Source organism: Durio zibethinus, chromosome 10 (genome assembly GCF_047325235.1).
Source record: "Durio zibethinus cultivar Kanyao isolate XHJ-2024 chromosome 10, ASM4732523v1, whole genome shotgun sequence".
Lineage (NCBI taxonomy): Eukaryota > Viridiplantae > Streptophyta > Magnoliopsida > Malvales > Malvaceae > Durio > Durio zibethinus.
This window is the reverse complement of record NC_143171.1, coordinates 15,983,941-16,000,351: the sequence shown is the minus strand read 5'-3', so window position 1 is coordinate 16,000,351 and position 16,411 is coordinate 15,983,941. Positions and strand designations below refer to the sequence as shown.

General features: G+C 31.2%; 1 non-coding gene across 1 annotated transcript; it reads left to right on the top strand.

The window, feature by feature from the left end:
• The first annotated feature begins 14,368 nt into the window (after positions 1-14,368).
• LOC149516486 (small nucleolar RNA R71) lies at positions 14,369-14,474 on the top strand. The gene has a single exon (XR_016345993.1). It is a non-coding gene; the product is annotated as a small nucleolar RNA R71 (small nucleolar RNA).
• Positions 14,475-16,411: the final 1,937 nt, after the last annotated feature.

Below are 16,411 nucleotides of genomic sequence, written 5' to 3'. Positions count from 1 at the left end.
TTTAAAAGCTTTTAGAATGACCTACTCAAATATGGAAATGGTGAAAAAAATTCTTAAAAGTCTACCAAAGAGTTGAGAAGCTAAATTGACAGCCATTGAAAAGTTCAAAGATCCTCACATATTCTTTTTGGATGAACTAATGGGTTTTCTCCTTACCTATAAGATGAAGCTCAAAAAGGGACAATAACTAATCAAGAAATGTGGCATTACTATCAAATCTACCTTTCAAGAAAATGAAGAAAATCTTGGACAAGAAGAGGATGATGAAGATGAAGAAATGGCCATGTTTGTAAAAAGATTCACAAAGTTTATGCGGATGAATAAGTTTTCAAGTAGGAAAAGACCACAAAGGGAAATGATTAAAAGAGAATCAAGAAGAAGAGAAAGGGATCAAACTATTTGCTATGAATGTAACAAATTGGGTCATATTAAGTTTGATTATCTTTTATGGAAGAAGCAAAATATGACAAAGCTAAAGAAGAAAGCAATGGTTGCAACATGGAGTGATAATGACTTCTCTAAATATGAGTCAAATAAAGAGGAAGTAGCCAATCTATGTTTCATGGCTCTTGATGAGCCCAAGGCAACTTCTAATCGATATGATTTAAATTCATACACATTTGATGAATTACAAGATGCTTATGATGAATTAACCATAGAATTTGAAAACATGAACATGAAATATAAGAAAATTATTTCTAAGTTGAAACTAGAAAATGAACACTTGACTAAAGCAAATGATGACTTAGAAAAGGAAGTCGAGCTCTTAAAGTTGAATGCCAATGACTTGACTAAGAAAAATGAAAATTTGCATAACTCATTTTCTAGATTTTATATGGGACATCAAAAACTCAATGATATGCTTGAAACACAAAGAACATTCTTTGATAAAGATGGATTAGGCTATAATAGTGGCAATAAAGATACTCATTTAAACAATTTCCTTATTAAGCCAAATGATTCATCTAGAATATATGCATATTGTCATAAATTGGGTCATTCTATACAATATTGTTCTTTGAAAAAAGTCACTTATAGAGGTAAACTCATTAGAAAAGTATGGATTCCAAAAAGAATTAGCACATCTCAAGATGAGATTACTAAAATGAAGTGGATTTCAAAAGGCATAAAAATTATTAATAATAACACTCAAGGACCCAAGAAAGTTTGGGTACCTAAAACAAAAATTTAATTATGTTTTTGTAGGTGGATGAGCATTGTTACAAAGCCAATTCAAGCAAGAACAATCCATGGTACCTTATAGTGGATGCTCAAAACACATGACCAAAGATAAAACTCTTTTAAGGATAAAAGCTAAAAGTGGAAGAGATGTTACATTTGGTGACAACTCTAAAGGTCAAATTTAAGGGATTGGCTCCATTGGTAACAATTCTTCTACTACTATTGAAAATGTTTTACTTGTAAAAGGACTCAAGCATAACTTACTTAGTATTAGTCAATTGTATGATAAAGGACTTAAAGTTGTGTTTGAATCCATAAGCTCTCAAGTAATTGATATCAAAACTAACAAGATTATTTTTGCTAGACATCATCAAGAAAATATTTATGTGGTATATCTAGATGATCTTTCCTCTAAAAATGTTTTTTTTATGGCTAAAAAAAAAATGAAAGTTGGATTTCGCATAAAAGACTTAGACATGCAAGTATGCATGTAATTTCAAAACTTTCTCAAAATGATTTGGTTGTTGGTTTGCCAAAATTGAAATATGAAAATGACAAGGTTTGTGATGCATGTGCTCAATGAAAATATAGAAGAGTTTCTTTCAAACCTAAGAATTGCATTTCAACTACTAGACATCTTCAACTACTTCATATTAATCTTTTTGGTCCACTAGGATAATGAGTCTTGATGGAAAATAATATGTGTTGTTATTGTTGATGACTTCACTAGATTCACATGGGTTCTCTTCTTACATTCAAAGAATGAAGCTTTGGAAAAATTCATCACTTTTAGCAAACAAATACAAAATGAAAAAGGCTACTCAATATCTAGTATTATAAGTGATCACAAAAACAAATTTGAAAATCTTAGCTTTAATGTGTTTTGCAATGAAAATGGTATTAGCCATAATTTTTTTGCTCCTAGAACTCCTCAACAAAATGAGGTAGTAAAAAGGAGAAATAGAACTTTAGAAGAAATAGCTAAAACCATGCTTAGTGAAAATAATTTAACTAGATAGTTTTAGGTGGAAGCCATAAATAATTCTTGTTATATTATAAATATAGCTTTGATTAGGCCAATTTTGAAGAAAACACCCTATGAGCTTTTTAAAGGAAAAAGGCCTAACATAAATTATTTTCATCCTTTTGGTTGCAAATGTTTTGTTTTGAGCAATGGAAAAGATGATCTTGGAAAATTTGATGCAAAAAGTGATGAAGGGATTTTTCTAGGATATTTTTTGAATTCAAAAGCCTATAGAGTCTTTAATTAAAGAACATTAGTTGTTAAAAAGTCTATACATATTATTTTTTATAAGTTTAATCCATTTTCGAGAAAAGTGCCTCTTGATGATGATGAAGTAGCTATACTTTAAGAAAATGTCAATAATGCATCACTTGACATTGAGGAGAACAATCAAAAGGAAGATGATGAGTTTTTAAATGAGCCACAACATATAAAGAAAGAGCCAAATCACCATAGAGAAAGGAGATATGTCAAAAATAGTGAAATTATTAGTGATCCAACTTAAGAGGTAAGAACTAGATCTTTTTATAATGTGTGTAATTATGTTGCTTTCCTATCTCATATTAAACCCAAGAATATAGATGAAGCCTTAGAAGATGATCATTGGATATTGGTCATGCAAGAGGAATTGAACCAATTTGAAAGAAGCCAAGTATGGAATCTTGTACCTAAGCCTAATGATTATCCCACTACAGGCACTAAATGGATTTTTAGGAACAAAATGGATGAGCATGGGAATTTTGTTAGAAACAAAGCTAGATTGGTAGCTCAAGGGTATATTCAAGAGGAAAAAATTAATTATAATGAAACTTATGCCCCGATTGCAAGGTTAGAAGCCATTAGAATGTTGCTTGCATTTGCATGTTTTAAAAATTTTAAGCTTTTTCAAATGGATGTCAAGAGCGCATTTCTAAATGGTTTTATAAATAAAAAATTGTATGTAGAGCAACCTCTCGGGTTTGAAAATCCAAAATTTCCAAATCATGTTTACAAATTGACAAAAGCTTTTATATGATTTAAAATAAACTCTTAGAGCTTGGTATGAAAGATTATCAAATTTTTTAATTGAAAATGATTTTAATAGAGGAAAGGTTGATACTACACTTTTTATTAAAAAAAAAGGAAAGGACATTCTCATAGTGCAAGTTTATGTTGATGATATCATATTTTTTGCTATTAATGAAGTTCTTTGTCAAGAATTTACTAAGATTATGCAAAGTGAATTTGAAATGAGCATGATGGGAGAACTCACATTCTTCTTAGGACTACAAGTAAAGCAAACAAAAGATGGCACCTTCATCGTTCAAGCCAAATACATCAAGGATTTGCTCATAAGGTTTGGATTGAAAGAATCAAAGCCTTGCTTAACACCTATGAGCACTTCAACAAAACTTGACAAAGATAAAAGAGGTAAATGTGCTGACTCTAAATTATATAGGTCTATGATTAGTTCATTACTATATCTTACTACAAGTAGACCAGATATAATGTTTAGTGTATGTTTATGTGCTAGATTTCAATCTTCACTTAGAGAATCACATTTATCTGTTGTCAAAAAAATTTTTAGGTACCTTAAGGATGCCCCTAATTTAGGATTATGGTATCCAAAAGGTTTATCTTTTGCTTTACATGCCTATTCCGATGTGGACTTTAATGGGTGTAAAATTGATAGAAAGAGCACTCCGGTACTTGTCAATTGTTTGGAAATATGCTCATATCATGATTTTTCAAGAAACAAAATAATGTTGCTCAATCCACAACCGAAGCCGAATATGTAACGGCCGGTAGTTGTTGTGCTCAAGTTTTATGGATTAAACAACAATTGGAGGATTTTAAAATTACCATGGATCATATTCCTATTAAATGTGACAATACTAGTGCCATCAATCTCACCAAAAATCTAATTTAACACTCTAGAACCAAACATATTGAAATTAGGCATCATTTTATTAGAGATCATGTTCAAAAAGGTGATATTGTGCTTGAATATATTGATACCTTGCATCAATTAGCTAATATCTTCATAAAACCTCTTGATAAGGATAAATTTTATGTAATTAGAGGTGAACTTGGTATAATGAATGCTTCTTAAAATGAATTTCTTGATGTTATGATGAATGTTGCAATCTTGAGTGATTAAATGTATGTTTATATTTTTGTTAAGCTTGTGTGTGATTGTATGATACATGTTTGAATGATCGTGTTATATCGTTTTTAAATCTTAAAAAAAATGCTATAGTAAAAACCAATCGATCCCTTTTGGAATGGATCAATTGGTTATTCTCCCCATAGCCAAATTAAAAGGAAAACATAAAGGAATCGATCGATCCCCTTTAGACTAGATCGATCGGCTCTCCATCCAATAGCTAAACTTAGTTGAAAACATGAAGAATCGATCGATCCCCCATTATAATCGATCAATCAGTCTAATACAAAAACACAACTGATCGATCTCCCCTCAAAATTGATCATCGGGTCAAGCATAATAGGCACGATGTGCACTATTTTGACTTGATGAAATCGGGTCCCTTCTCCTTTGGCTGATCATTTCGGCCCCCTCACCTATTCTTCTTCTTTCCCAAACTCAATTCTTTTCAAACCCTAAGCATTCTCATTCCATTTCCACTAAAAAATTGATCTCTCTTAACAAAATTTCTTGCAAATTCCTTCATTTCAACTTGATTTCTTGCAAAAATCTTTCTTAAAATTCATCAAATCACTCAACAAATCTCCACTTCCTCTTTTCACTCTAGAAAATTGATTCCCTTTTGAAACTACCACATTACTTATCCTTCTTGCCTCTCCCACACATATTTTACTCCTTATCACCTACAATCACCAATTCTCTCATCAATTTCACATAAACGTACCTATTTCCATTATCCCATCATTTTCATGGCTCTTAAGACTAAAGTAAGTGCTAGAAAAATGAGGAATCCCCTAAGGGAGGCTTCTAAATCATCAATGAGGCCTTCCTTCAATTAAAATTTTATCAATCCAGATGCAAAGGAAAGATATGAGACACATTTTGCACATAGAGAAGTCAAGCATGGAAAGGTAATTTCACTTGAATTCCTAAATTCTGTAGAATTTCCTTACTTACATGCTTTTGAGAGTTTTTGATGGATAAATTACTTATGCATGGATGGCCTTTTATTTGAGAATTTAGTGAAGGTATTTTATAGCAATGCTAGTTGTAATCAAATTGAAAGGTCACATAGATACTATCTTGATAGATTTAGAACATATATGATGGGAAAATAAATTATAGTTACCAAGCAATTACTAGCTAAGGATTCATGCTAGATGATAAGGGAAAAACCAATACTAGGTGTGACATGGTGGAATTAGCTCAAGATATTTTTAGAAATAACAATTTGTAAGCTACTCCTACTTAAGCTTCTAGATTATCAATGCATGATAGGTTGCTACATCTTATTGTCACTCATGTGTTGGGACTTTTTGGCACTCAATACTCAACCATTAAAAAGCAAGATTACTAGTGGATGTATAAGATCAAGCATCAACAAAAACCCAATTTGGTGCATTTCATTTTCAATGATATGATGAGTGTAGTACAAAATAAAGACTACACCTTGGTCTATGGGTTTACTATTAGTAATCTTTTGAGGAAATTGGATGTCAATACTAGAGAAGATAAAGAGATGGTGTTTAATGATCCATTTAGTGTTCTTGATGCTCTTACTTTGCACAATATGAGATATGTTTAAAATGCAACAAGATTATGGGTAAAAACAACTGATATTAGGGCTGCATAAGAAGATGGGAAAAAGCATGAAACTTTAGATATTCTTAAACCTCAAGGAGAACCTTTCACCCCACCATTTGATACCTAAGAAGCCTTAGAAATGCTTATGCCTTAAATGAACAGCCTGCATTCAATGGTTGAGACTATGAGCACTCGATTGGAAAACATGGAAGAAACTTAAAATGAGCTAGTTTCCCAAGTTCATCAAGTGAGAGTTGACATTGAACAAATGCAGGCTGCATAATAGCACATGGGGTAGCATTTTCCTCATTCTCTTCATCCTCATCAATCTCTTCATTCTCTACCTCTTCATTAATGATCATTTCTAGTGCCATTCCTCATATGTTTTCCCACATCTTTTTATGCTGTAAATTTGTCTTTAAAAACACTTTGCATTATGGTTTGTAAACTTTGGTACTTTATGTTTATATTAATGAAATCTATCTTTCATTATGGCTTGTGAAATGGATATCTTGTTTGATGATTAGTATATTGCTTGCATTGAGTTGGTGTGGCCTTGAATTGATTGTTATCTCACTTTGCTTCACTTTACCCTTTTTACTATAACAAAAAGGAGGGGAGATAATGGCATGAAAAATTACTTTGATGATCTTGATGGTATTAATGATCTTGATGATATTGATGATTTTGATTGTATGAACAAAAATTCTAATTGATGATATTGATATTGATTTTGCTCTTAGTTGCTTTAAAATATTTCATAAATTCAAGAGGAGCTTGTTTTTTATAAATTTAGGGGGAGCTTATTTTTAAAATGGAAAAATGTTTTTAAGCAAATTTTTCACTTGGTTTTGTCATATAAAAAAAGAGGAGATTGTTGGCTTTGAATTGATTAAAAGTTTTGATATGACAAAATAAAAATTTGTCTAACTTGAATCAATCTCTCCTAATCTTGAATTGCACATTTTTCCACCCTTTTATCTTGCTAAAACTCATTTAGGAACTAAAACAAGATAAATTCTCGAAACAAAAGGGATTAATGCATGTTTTGATAGAAAGGATCTATCCTCTAAGGGAAGGGATCGATTCCCTCCCTTGCCAAATCAATCCCCTAACAAAGGGATCGAACCATTTTTCTTCCAGAAACAAATTTTGTGAAGTTTTGGCAAGAATTAATTGATCCTCTCCCTGTAGGGATCGATTGGTTGTAGTTTTAAGCTTACCTAATTGATCCCTCATTTAAAGGGATCGATCACTTTTTTACATAGGGGATCTCTTTGCCTAAAATTCTAGAAAATGGATCGATCCCCTAAGGAATGGATCACCTAAGGAATGGATTGATCAGGTGCATTACTTGATCGATTGGGTAAGGCTTCTTAAGCACGAATTTGGGCTTTCTCCTAAATAACCCAATCGATCCCCTAAAAGAGGGGATCGATCCCTTGATACCCAAAAAGCCCCAACAGCTATATTTTGTTTGATATTTTTACAGGTTTAAAGCATTAAATGCAAGGCAATGGCTCTCAACTTCTTCCTACCTATAAATGAAGCCTTTCACTACAGAATAAGAATAAAAAGAGCTAAGAGAACTTATTGCTATTCACCTACCATCTTGTTCAAGCATTTAAAGTAGTTCAAAGAGAGAAAAGTGCAAAAAATCCTACTTGTATTAGTTTTTCTCTAAATTTCCTTGTCAATACTGCTGTGTACTTTAAATTAGCAAACACCCAACCTAAGAGAGGTTCTTTAAGTTTGCAAAACATATCAAAAATTTTGTATCGTGAGTTTGTGAGCTTAAGGGAGAGGATAACTCCTAAGAGTTTGTGGTGTTGATTATATAAAACTTTGAGAAGCTAGGTTGTATCTCTCAACACATAGTGGATTGAACTCCTTAGCAAGAGAGGCTAAGGGAAATGACATAGATGCTTAAAGAAAATATCGAACCTCTATAAATCTTGGTATCTAATTCTCTAACTCTATCTCTTATTTACTCTCATTCATTGTGTTATTTGCTTGGATAAATTGTTTTTTGAATTTGTGATTATTAAGTATTGATTTTGAAAATTTTATTATAACCAATTCACCCTTCCTCTTGATTTATTTCAAGTCTTTGAGCTAATAGCTTTTATCATACTTTCTCCACTAATGTAGCCACAACTTAACCAAAGATCAATAGGTCTTTATTAAGCTTATAATGTTAGGCAAAGCTTAAGGTATGATAAAGAAAAATTTAGGCTCATAAACCTCAAACATGTTTTACTCTGGATCTACACTTTAATAAGAGAGCTTCCAAGAATATGCGATACCCATAAACTTAAATTCTTTTTTTTCCCTTAAAATAGCAACTTTTTTTTCATGAATAACTTTGCTGTTTTTCATTCTTTCACCATTTTTTTGCATTATATTTTTATTTCTTTTAGAAGTTATTTTTAGGTTTTCTCCTTTCTTTTCTTTTGCTTTTGAAAAATAATTTACACAATCATTCTTTTCAAACTCAACCTTTCTTTCCCCATATAACATAACTCTCGTAATACTTTAATTTGATCCATATGAACATAGGGTAACGTAGAAAGATAAAGATAATAAATTAAAAGGTAGTATTTATGTAAATGAAAATAAAGAAAGGGAATGTATACATTAGGCTCAAAATGGGTAATTAGGAATGAACATAATAAGGTTAGCTTGAAAGGCTTAAACGATCCAAAGATGACCTAAATCATCTCCCTAGTTAAGCATGATCTAATGTTTCACCTTAAAAGATGCTCAAACAAATTCTAAAATAAGCACAAAACTTCAAAGATCAAAGCAACTCCACATCTACATAAACTTCAACTAATAATGTAAGCATCTCAAAGATCAAGACTAAGTGTTCAAGAATGTGAAAATTTTGCAATTTAAAATAAACTAATTTCAGAACTCATCTCATGCTTTCACTACATTCAATCCTTTCTAAAAGGCTATATTCAAAGTCAATCAAGGTTACTATTTATGAGAAAATAATTAAAGGAAGTGTAATGATTCTAAACATGAAAAATTAAGCTCAAAAATAAAAATTTTGAAAAAAAAAATTGGCATTAATTTTCTTTCCCCTAAACTTAAATAACACATTATCCCCAATGCGTAAAAATAAAGAATAAAACACAAAAGGGAAAAGTGATACACCCCTAAAATGGTAATGGTCGAAATTGATTTATAGTAAATCCACCATTCCAACCTTATTCTAGCTCCCTTGCTTCTAATTCCTACAAAAGCAAAAACAAAGAACATAAAGCATTACCTATTCCTAAAAAAAATAAAAAAAAAACTAAATTTAAATATGCAAAACTAAAATTTAAAGACTTAGGTTACCTTTCAAGCAGCACTAGTTATAGTCAAGCTTGACTAACTCTTTGTAGAACTCTTCAACTCTTTTTTCCATTCAAGAGAGAGTTTACCTAGCTGCATTTCTTTTGTGGTATTACATAAACTGTTCTAGGTTTTGAAAGTGAACTCACTCTCATTATAGGAATAACATAAGCTGGACTTAGATTCATAGTAGGCACCTTCAGTTTTAGCTAGGAAGTTTTAGGTTTAGGCTTGCAAAAGCTAGGACTCATTGGTTTTGCCAAATGGACTTGCGATAATAGACTAGGAGTGATAGCCTATTTTCACACTAACTACAAGTGTACAAATCAAGTAATAAAGTAATAAGTATTCAAGTATCATCTTCAATAGGATTATAGATTGTAAGGTTGGATGGATTCAAGTACCAATGGTGAAATCCTAATCTTTTATATCTAAACAAATAGAAACTTAGGATTGGTTACAAAAAAAAAAAAAAGGGATGGAAAACAATGAAGGCTTTAGATCTTAACTTCACCAACTATCATTTGAAAGCATAAGATAGTAGCCAAACTAGATCTAAAGAACAAGTAAAAACTGAAAACTTACGAATAATGAGAACTTGAAATTGTCAAAGTTTGGAAGAAAGGAATGAAGTTGCCAAAATTATATTGCTTAAAAAGGAAGCTTGAAAACTAAAGTTTGCATGAACTAAATCTTAAAAAGGAAGAGAGTAATATTGCTGAAACTTATAAAGCCTAAAACAATATTGTAAGATAGAAGAAATAAAGAAAAAGTAAGGTTTTAAAAAAATAACTTGAATGGAGAATACTTTTATCAAAGAAAGAATTTACAAATCACTTGGCTATTCGAAAAGCTATCACCTAAGATAATAACTTAAAACTAAAAAAAAATAAAAAAAACTAATAGAAGACTTAAAGAGAAAAAAAAAAGAGAAAAAAGGTGAAAAGTGGGATGGAATAGGATAATGGATACAAATGAATGGCTTTCCTATTTATAGAGGGGGTTTGACCAAGGTAGGGATAAGTGTACAAGAATTTCACTTCAATTCAAATGTTGATGGATAAAGGTTTATCTTGATCTTTAAGAAGCCTAGCCAAACATGGACTCTTTATCCCTGAAGAGTTTGATCGAATGGCAAAGTTCAAACTCCTTTGACGAAATTTACAAGAGTCTATTGAGGCTTGAAATTCTTCATTTAATGCATCAACTCTCCTTGGAATAGGTGTGGCAGAATATGATAAGGATTGGAGAGTTTTTGATCTTACAAATTTCTTTCAATGAGCATTATCCTCTCTTACATTTTAAATGGCCAAATAGAATAAAGTTCTTGTGCATGTCAAACACTTTAAATTTTCTTGCCCTAATCAAATGGATGTAACCTTGTGCATGTGAACTTCTTTTTAGCTGTATGGTTGGATGATAAGAAGCACCTAAGGTTTGGTTATCCCTCTTGCATTGCATAATCAAATATCAACTTCCCATGTAGGCTTGCATGGCCTGCATGGAATTCATATTCCAAGGCTTTAAAACCTAAAAAACATAAAAACAATGTTAATGGTACCAAGATCAACCAAGTTTTCAAATTTAGCACCAATTTTGACATGTAAAAATATTATATTTTTAGGTGTTATCATATACCCCCATAATTGAATCTTTGCTTATTCTCAAGCAAAACTCTCAAATCAACAATACCAAAAATCATAATACATGCTTATAAAGTCAAAAATTACATAAAATTCCCTTATGCACTATTGCATAATATAAAGTTAATCAAAAACATAAATCCACAAGAAAATCCTTCAAAAAGTAAGCTTTCTATATCTTATGTTTTTCATACATATGAAATTACTCCATCTTCAAATCATACACATAACTCAAGCAAAACATATGTAAGACATCTCACCACATTTCTATTCAAAGATAGAAATAACTTCATAAGTCTATTTTCCCCTTCCCCTTCTACTAATGTTAGATTTATACTTGACTCAATATCAAAAAGATTTTTTAAGCTTGTAATGTAAGGCTTGGGTCAAGGTATGAAAAAGAAAATTTAGGCTCAAGCCTTAAGCTTACTTTCTTGAACTTCTTGGACTAAGGTTCTTTACATTGAAAACTTGAACTTCTAGGACTTTGAGGCATCATTTTATTTTTCGACATTTATTTTACTTAACCATTTTTAGCTTTATTAAAGTTTTTGTCTTTACTTTTTCTTTCTTTTTTTTTTTCTTTTTCATCATTCCTTGTGCCTCCCTTCCTCCCAAATATATTAATATATCCAGTAACATGTAAGCTTAATTAGGTTAAGGTAAAAATGAAAGATAGGATACTAATGATCAAACAAAAGGCTTCAATTTATTATGTGGTTAAAATAAACACAGAAAAAGGATAATTAAAAGGCTCAAACATAAGGTACTAGGGATGTATAATAATGGTGGGCTTGCAAAAGGTCCAAACGATCCAAAAAAAATGCCTAGATTATCTCTTGAGTCAAAAATAGCGTAGGATTTCACCTCGAGAGTTAAGTAGGTAAATTCTAAAGTAATATTCATATCCTCAAACTTCCATGCATCTCACAAAACTTTCATAAGAATCATGGTATTTCATTGAAAAAAAATAAAGTCACATGCATGAAAATCATATCCAAAGAAAAACATGCTTTAGAATTCATTCTAGGTTTCACCATACTCATAATTAAACTTCATATCATACACAAGTCACTTTTTGAAACTTTTATGCAAAATTAACTAAGTGAGCATAATAATAATAATTAGCATGCTAATTTGGTTTGAAAGTAAATAATAAGTTAAATTTTCAAAAATCTTTTTAAGTTCAAAACAATTTTTCCCCACAGTTATCTCAAATAATATATCAATATGAATTATATAAGCACAAGGGAAAAGAAATACTCCTCAAATTTTTGCTTTAAGGCCTTACCTTTTTTTTGTATGAGGCATTATCTTTGCATTCATTTCATCCCTACAAAATCAAACTTAAAACATAAAAGCATAAAACATACTTGTCCTAATAAAAATGCAAATAAAGAAAACATAAACCATTAAAGTAAAACTTGGGTTGCCTCCCAAGCAATGTTAGTTTTGGTCAAGCTTGACCATTTCTAAATCTATCAAATCATTTCATCCTTTTATGAGGGAGCTTACCTTATTCTTTCTTTTTTTAAGGAATCACATGAATAGAGCTAAAATTTATTCTAATTCTCTTAGCTAGGATAACAAAAACCAGATTGGAATTCATTATAGGTTTAGCATTGCTAAGACTAAAGGTTGTGGATCTTGCTAGGCTATCTAGGTTAGGATGTTTAACAATAAACTTAAAATCCCTAAGGCTTTTCTTTTCCTTCATTTTTCTTATTGCATATACATCATTTTCTTCCCTAATGATACCATACCCCCAAATACAAATAGCATTTTTTGTCTTTAAATCTAAAGGTAAGATCACAATTGTATACATCAATTAGGGTTTTTGAAGTTAAAAGGAAAGTTTTACCTAATAACAAAGGGGCTTTATCATCCTCTACATCTAAAACTATGAAATCTACAAGGAAAGCATACTTGCTAACTTTCACCAACACATTATCCAAAATCTCTTATGGCTTTTTAATAGATCTATCAACAAACTTTAGAATGCAAGTCATAGGCTTCAGTTTTCCACATCCTAGCTATACAAAGACAATTAAAGGTATAAGATTAATGTTAGATCCTAAATCATAAAAAGCATCATCAAAATTTAAGTGACCAATTTTATAAAAAGTAGTGAAACTCCTTAGATCTTTTTATTTTTTAGAAAGGAATTGTTGAAGTTTAAGATAGTAGTTTTCCATAAATTTGACATTCTTCAACTCCCTGAGTAGCTCCATTGAAATTAGCCTTGGTGTAAAGGGTGCTACATCAAAAAATTATCTATAAGTAGACATTCATGGGTTCATCTTTATCCTTTTTACCTCTTGTTGAATCTTTTCTTCTTGAACTTACTCTTCTTAGATCTCAAGTTGAATGCTTGCCAATAATGCTCTTCTAACTTGTATAAGCATATCTCTTTCTTTAGTAGATTCTTCAATGTACTCTTTGGGATCTATTTTATATTCCTCAGGATCTTCTTCCATTTTTTTTATAAGGTTCAATACTTTTCAAGGTTTCCAATGCCATAGGTTCAAAATTTTTCAAAATCTTTTTTTCTAATCTTAACAGCTCATTATCCTCTATTAGATCATCTTTTCCAATAAAATCCACCTCTAGCTACTTCACAAAATTAGGGAGATTTACCACCATAAGCACGTCCATTATGTCTTTATCATCATATTCATCCATTCTATCATTCCTAAATGTGTAGTTTCGTTACAAGCTTCCTTACTTTATCTTTTAGGGTTGGATTCAGTATTGCTAGGCAAAGCTCCTATAAGGCGGTTGGCTAAGGCTTAGGCTAGTTAACCAATTTGATTTTTAAGATTCTTTATTGATGCAACTTGACTTTGAATGTTAACATTGTTGGCTTGTATGAACTGGGTCAACATTTCCTCGAATTTAGGTTTTTTTCTTAGGGTGGGTTAAAGGGTTGTGGATTGGGGTGGAAGTTATTGTTTTGCTTGGTGGATTAGTGGTTGGGTTGATCCAAGAAAATTTGGGGTGGTTCTACTAACTTAGGTTGTAGGAATTATTGAATGGGTTATAGGCAGGCTTGAATTGTTGGACGAATTGGACTAGTTCTACCCTAAATTGATGCTTATCGCTTGAATTGGGTTGTTCACAAATATCACATGAAACAAATGGATTCTAGATTACATTGACAAGGTTAGGTTGAGATTGGGATCCTAAAGCTTCTATCTTTTTAGTAAAATAGCTAACTGAGAGTTTACGGTGGTAATGGCATCAATTTAAAAAATACTAGCAGATATGTTGTTTACCTTTCTCTCCATGCCTCATTGGTAGTTGTTAGTGGTCATCTCTTTAATTAACTCATAGGCTTCCTTAACAATCTTACTTATGATGGCTCCTCCAATAGCTAAATCTAAAGTTATTCTTATATGCGGTGCAAGACCATTGTAAAAAATATAGATTTGAAGCCATTATAGTAGACCATGATGTAGGCATTTTTTTGTAATTTTTTAAATCTCTCCCAAGCATCATACAAGTTCTTGCCATCTGCTTGCATGAATATGGTGATCTCATTTCTAAACTTGGCTATCTAGGTTAGTGGAAAAAACTTTACAAGAAATTTTTGTACCAAGTTATCATAAGTTGTAATAGAGCCTGATGGTAGTGAAGACAACCAATTCTTACCCTTGTCCTTGAGAGAAAAAGAAAAAAGTCTTACTTAAATTGCATAATTAGAAACATTATTACATTTAAAAGTGTCACATAAGTCTTAAAAAATTAGATAGTTGGAGGTTAGGATCATCACTTAGCAACCCTCTAAACAATACAAAAGTTTGGACTATTTGGATCGTTGAAAGCTTGATCTCAAAGTTGTTTATTTGAATGACTCGCCTTCGAATGGATGGTTGGAAACCATCAATATTAGGAACTGCATCTTTAAGCTTCATTCTTTGTGTTTGCCATTGTTACAGGTGCAAGTGGTATGGCTTACCTTTTTCTTCTTCATTTGAATGTCTTTTCAATCTCTGATCAATTAGAGTTAGTTCCACACTTTTCAAACTGCACATACAAAGAGGAGAAGATCAAAACAAATAAAATAAAGTAAAAACAAAGGTCTAGATTACAAAAGGTTAGAAAATCCTTATTGATATTGAATCAAAAACACCGCTAACTCGACAATGGCACCAAAAATTTGATAGCCTATTTTCACAATAACTACAAGCACACAGATTAAGTAATAAAGTGATAAGTATTCAAGTATCATCTCCCATAAGATTACAAATTGTAATGTCAAGTGGATTCAAGTACCAATGGCAAAACCTTAATCTTTTATATCTAAATGGATGTAAAATTAGGATTGATTACAAAAGAAAGAAAAGAAAGATAGAAAATAATGTAGGCTTTAGATCTTAACTTCACCAACTGTTCCTTGAGAAGCATAAAATAGTAGCCAAACTAGATCTAAAAAATAAGCAAGGATTGAAAACTTGAAAATAATGAGAACTTAAAATTGTTAAAAGTTTGGAAGAAAGAAATGAAGTTGTCGAAAGTATATTACATAAAAGGGAAGCTTGAAAACTAAAGTTTGCATGAACTAAATCTTAAAAAAAAAAGAAAGTGATATTGCCGAAACTTATAAAGCCTAAAACAATATTGCAAGATAAAAAAAATAAAAAAAGAGTAAGCTTTTACAAAAAGAACTTGAATGAATAATACTTTTATTAAAGAAAAGAATTTAGAAAACACTTGGTTATTCACCTAAGTCAATAACTTAAAACTAAAAAAAAACTAAGAAAACTAAGAGAATACTTAAAAAGAAAATAACAAGAAAAAAGGTAAGAAATGGAATGGAATGGGATGATGGATACAAGTGAATGGCCTCCCTAGTTATAGAAGGGGTTTGGCCAAGGTAGGGATAAGTGTACAAGAATTTCGCTTCAATTCAAATACTGATGGATAAAGATTTATCTTAATCTTTAAAAAGCCTAGCCAAACATGGACTCTTTATCCTTAAAGAGTTTGGCCAAATGTAGTCTTAGAGATGGGATCTTAGCCATTCCTTCTAGCTTGATGCAATCTTAATTCAAACTCTTTTATAGGTTCAGCTATAAACTCCTTCATAGGTTCGGCTAAAATAGGATTCAAGCTTTTTATCCAAACTTTTAGAATTTAAAGAGATAAAGTCCTTTTCCAATTTAAAGTATTCAAAGCTAGGCAAAAGAATCATGGTGAAGTTCAAACTCCTTTGGCAAAATAAACAAGAGTCCATTTAGGCTTGAAATTCTTCAAATGATGCATTAGCTCTCTTAGAATAGGTGTGGCCGATTATGATAAGGGTTGAAGAGCCTTGATTTTACAAATTTCTTCAAATGAGCATTATCATCTCTTACATTTCAAATGGCCAAATGGGATAGAGTTTTTGTGCATGTCAAACACTTTAAATTTCCTTGCCCCAGCCAAATAAAAGTAACCTTGTACATATGAACTTCTTTTTGGCTGTCTAGTTAGATGATGACAAGC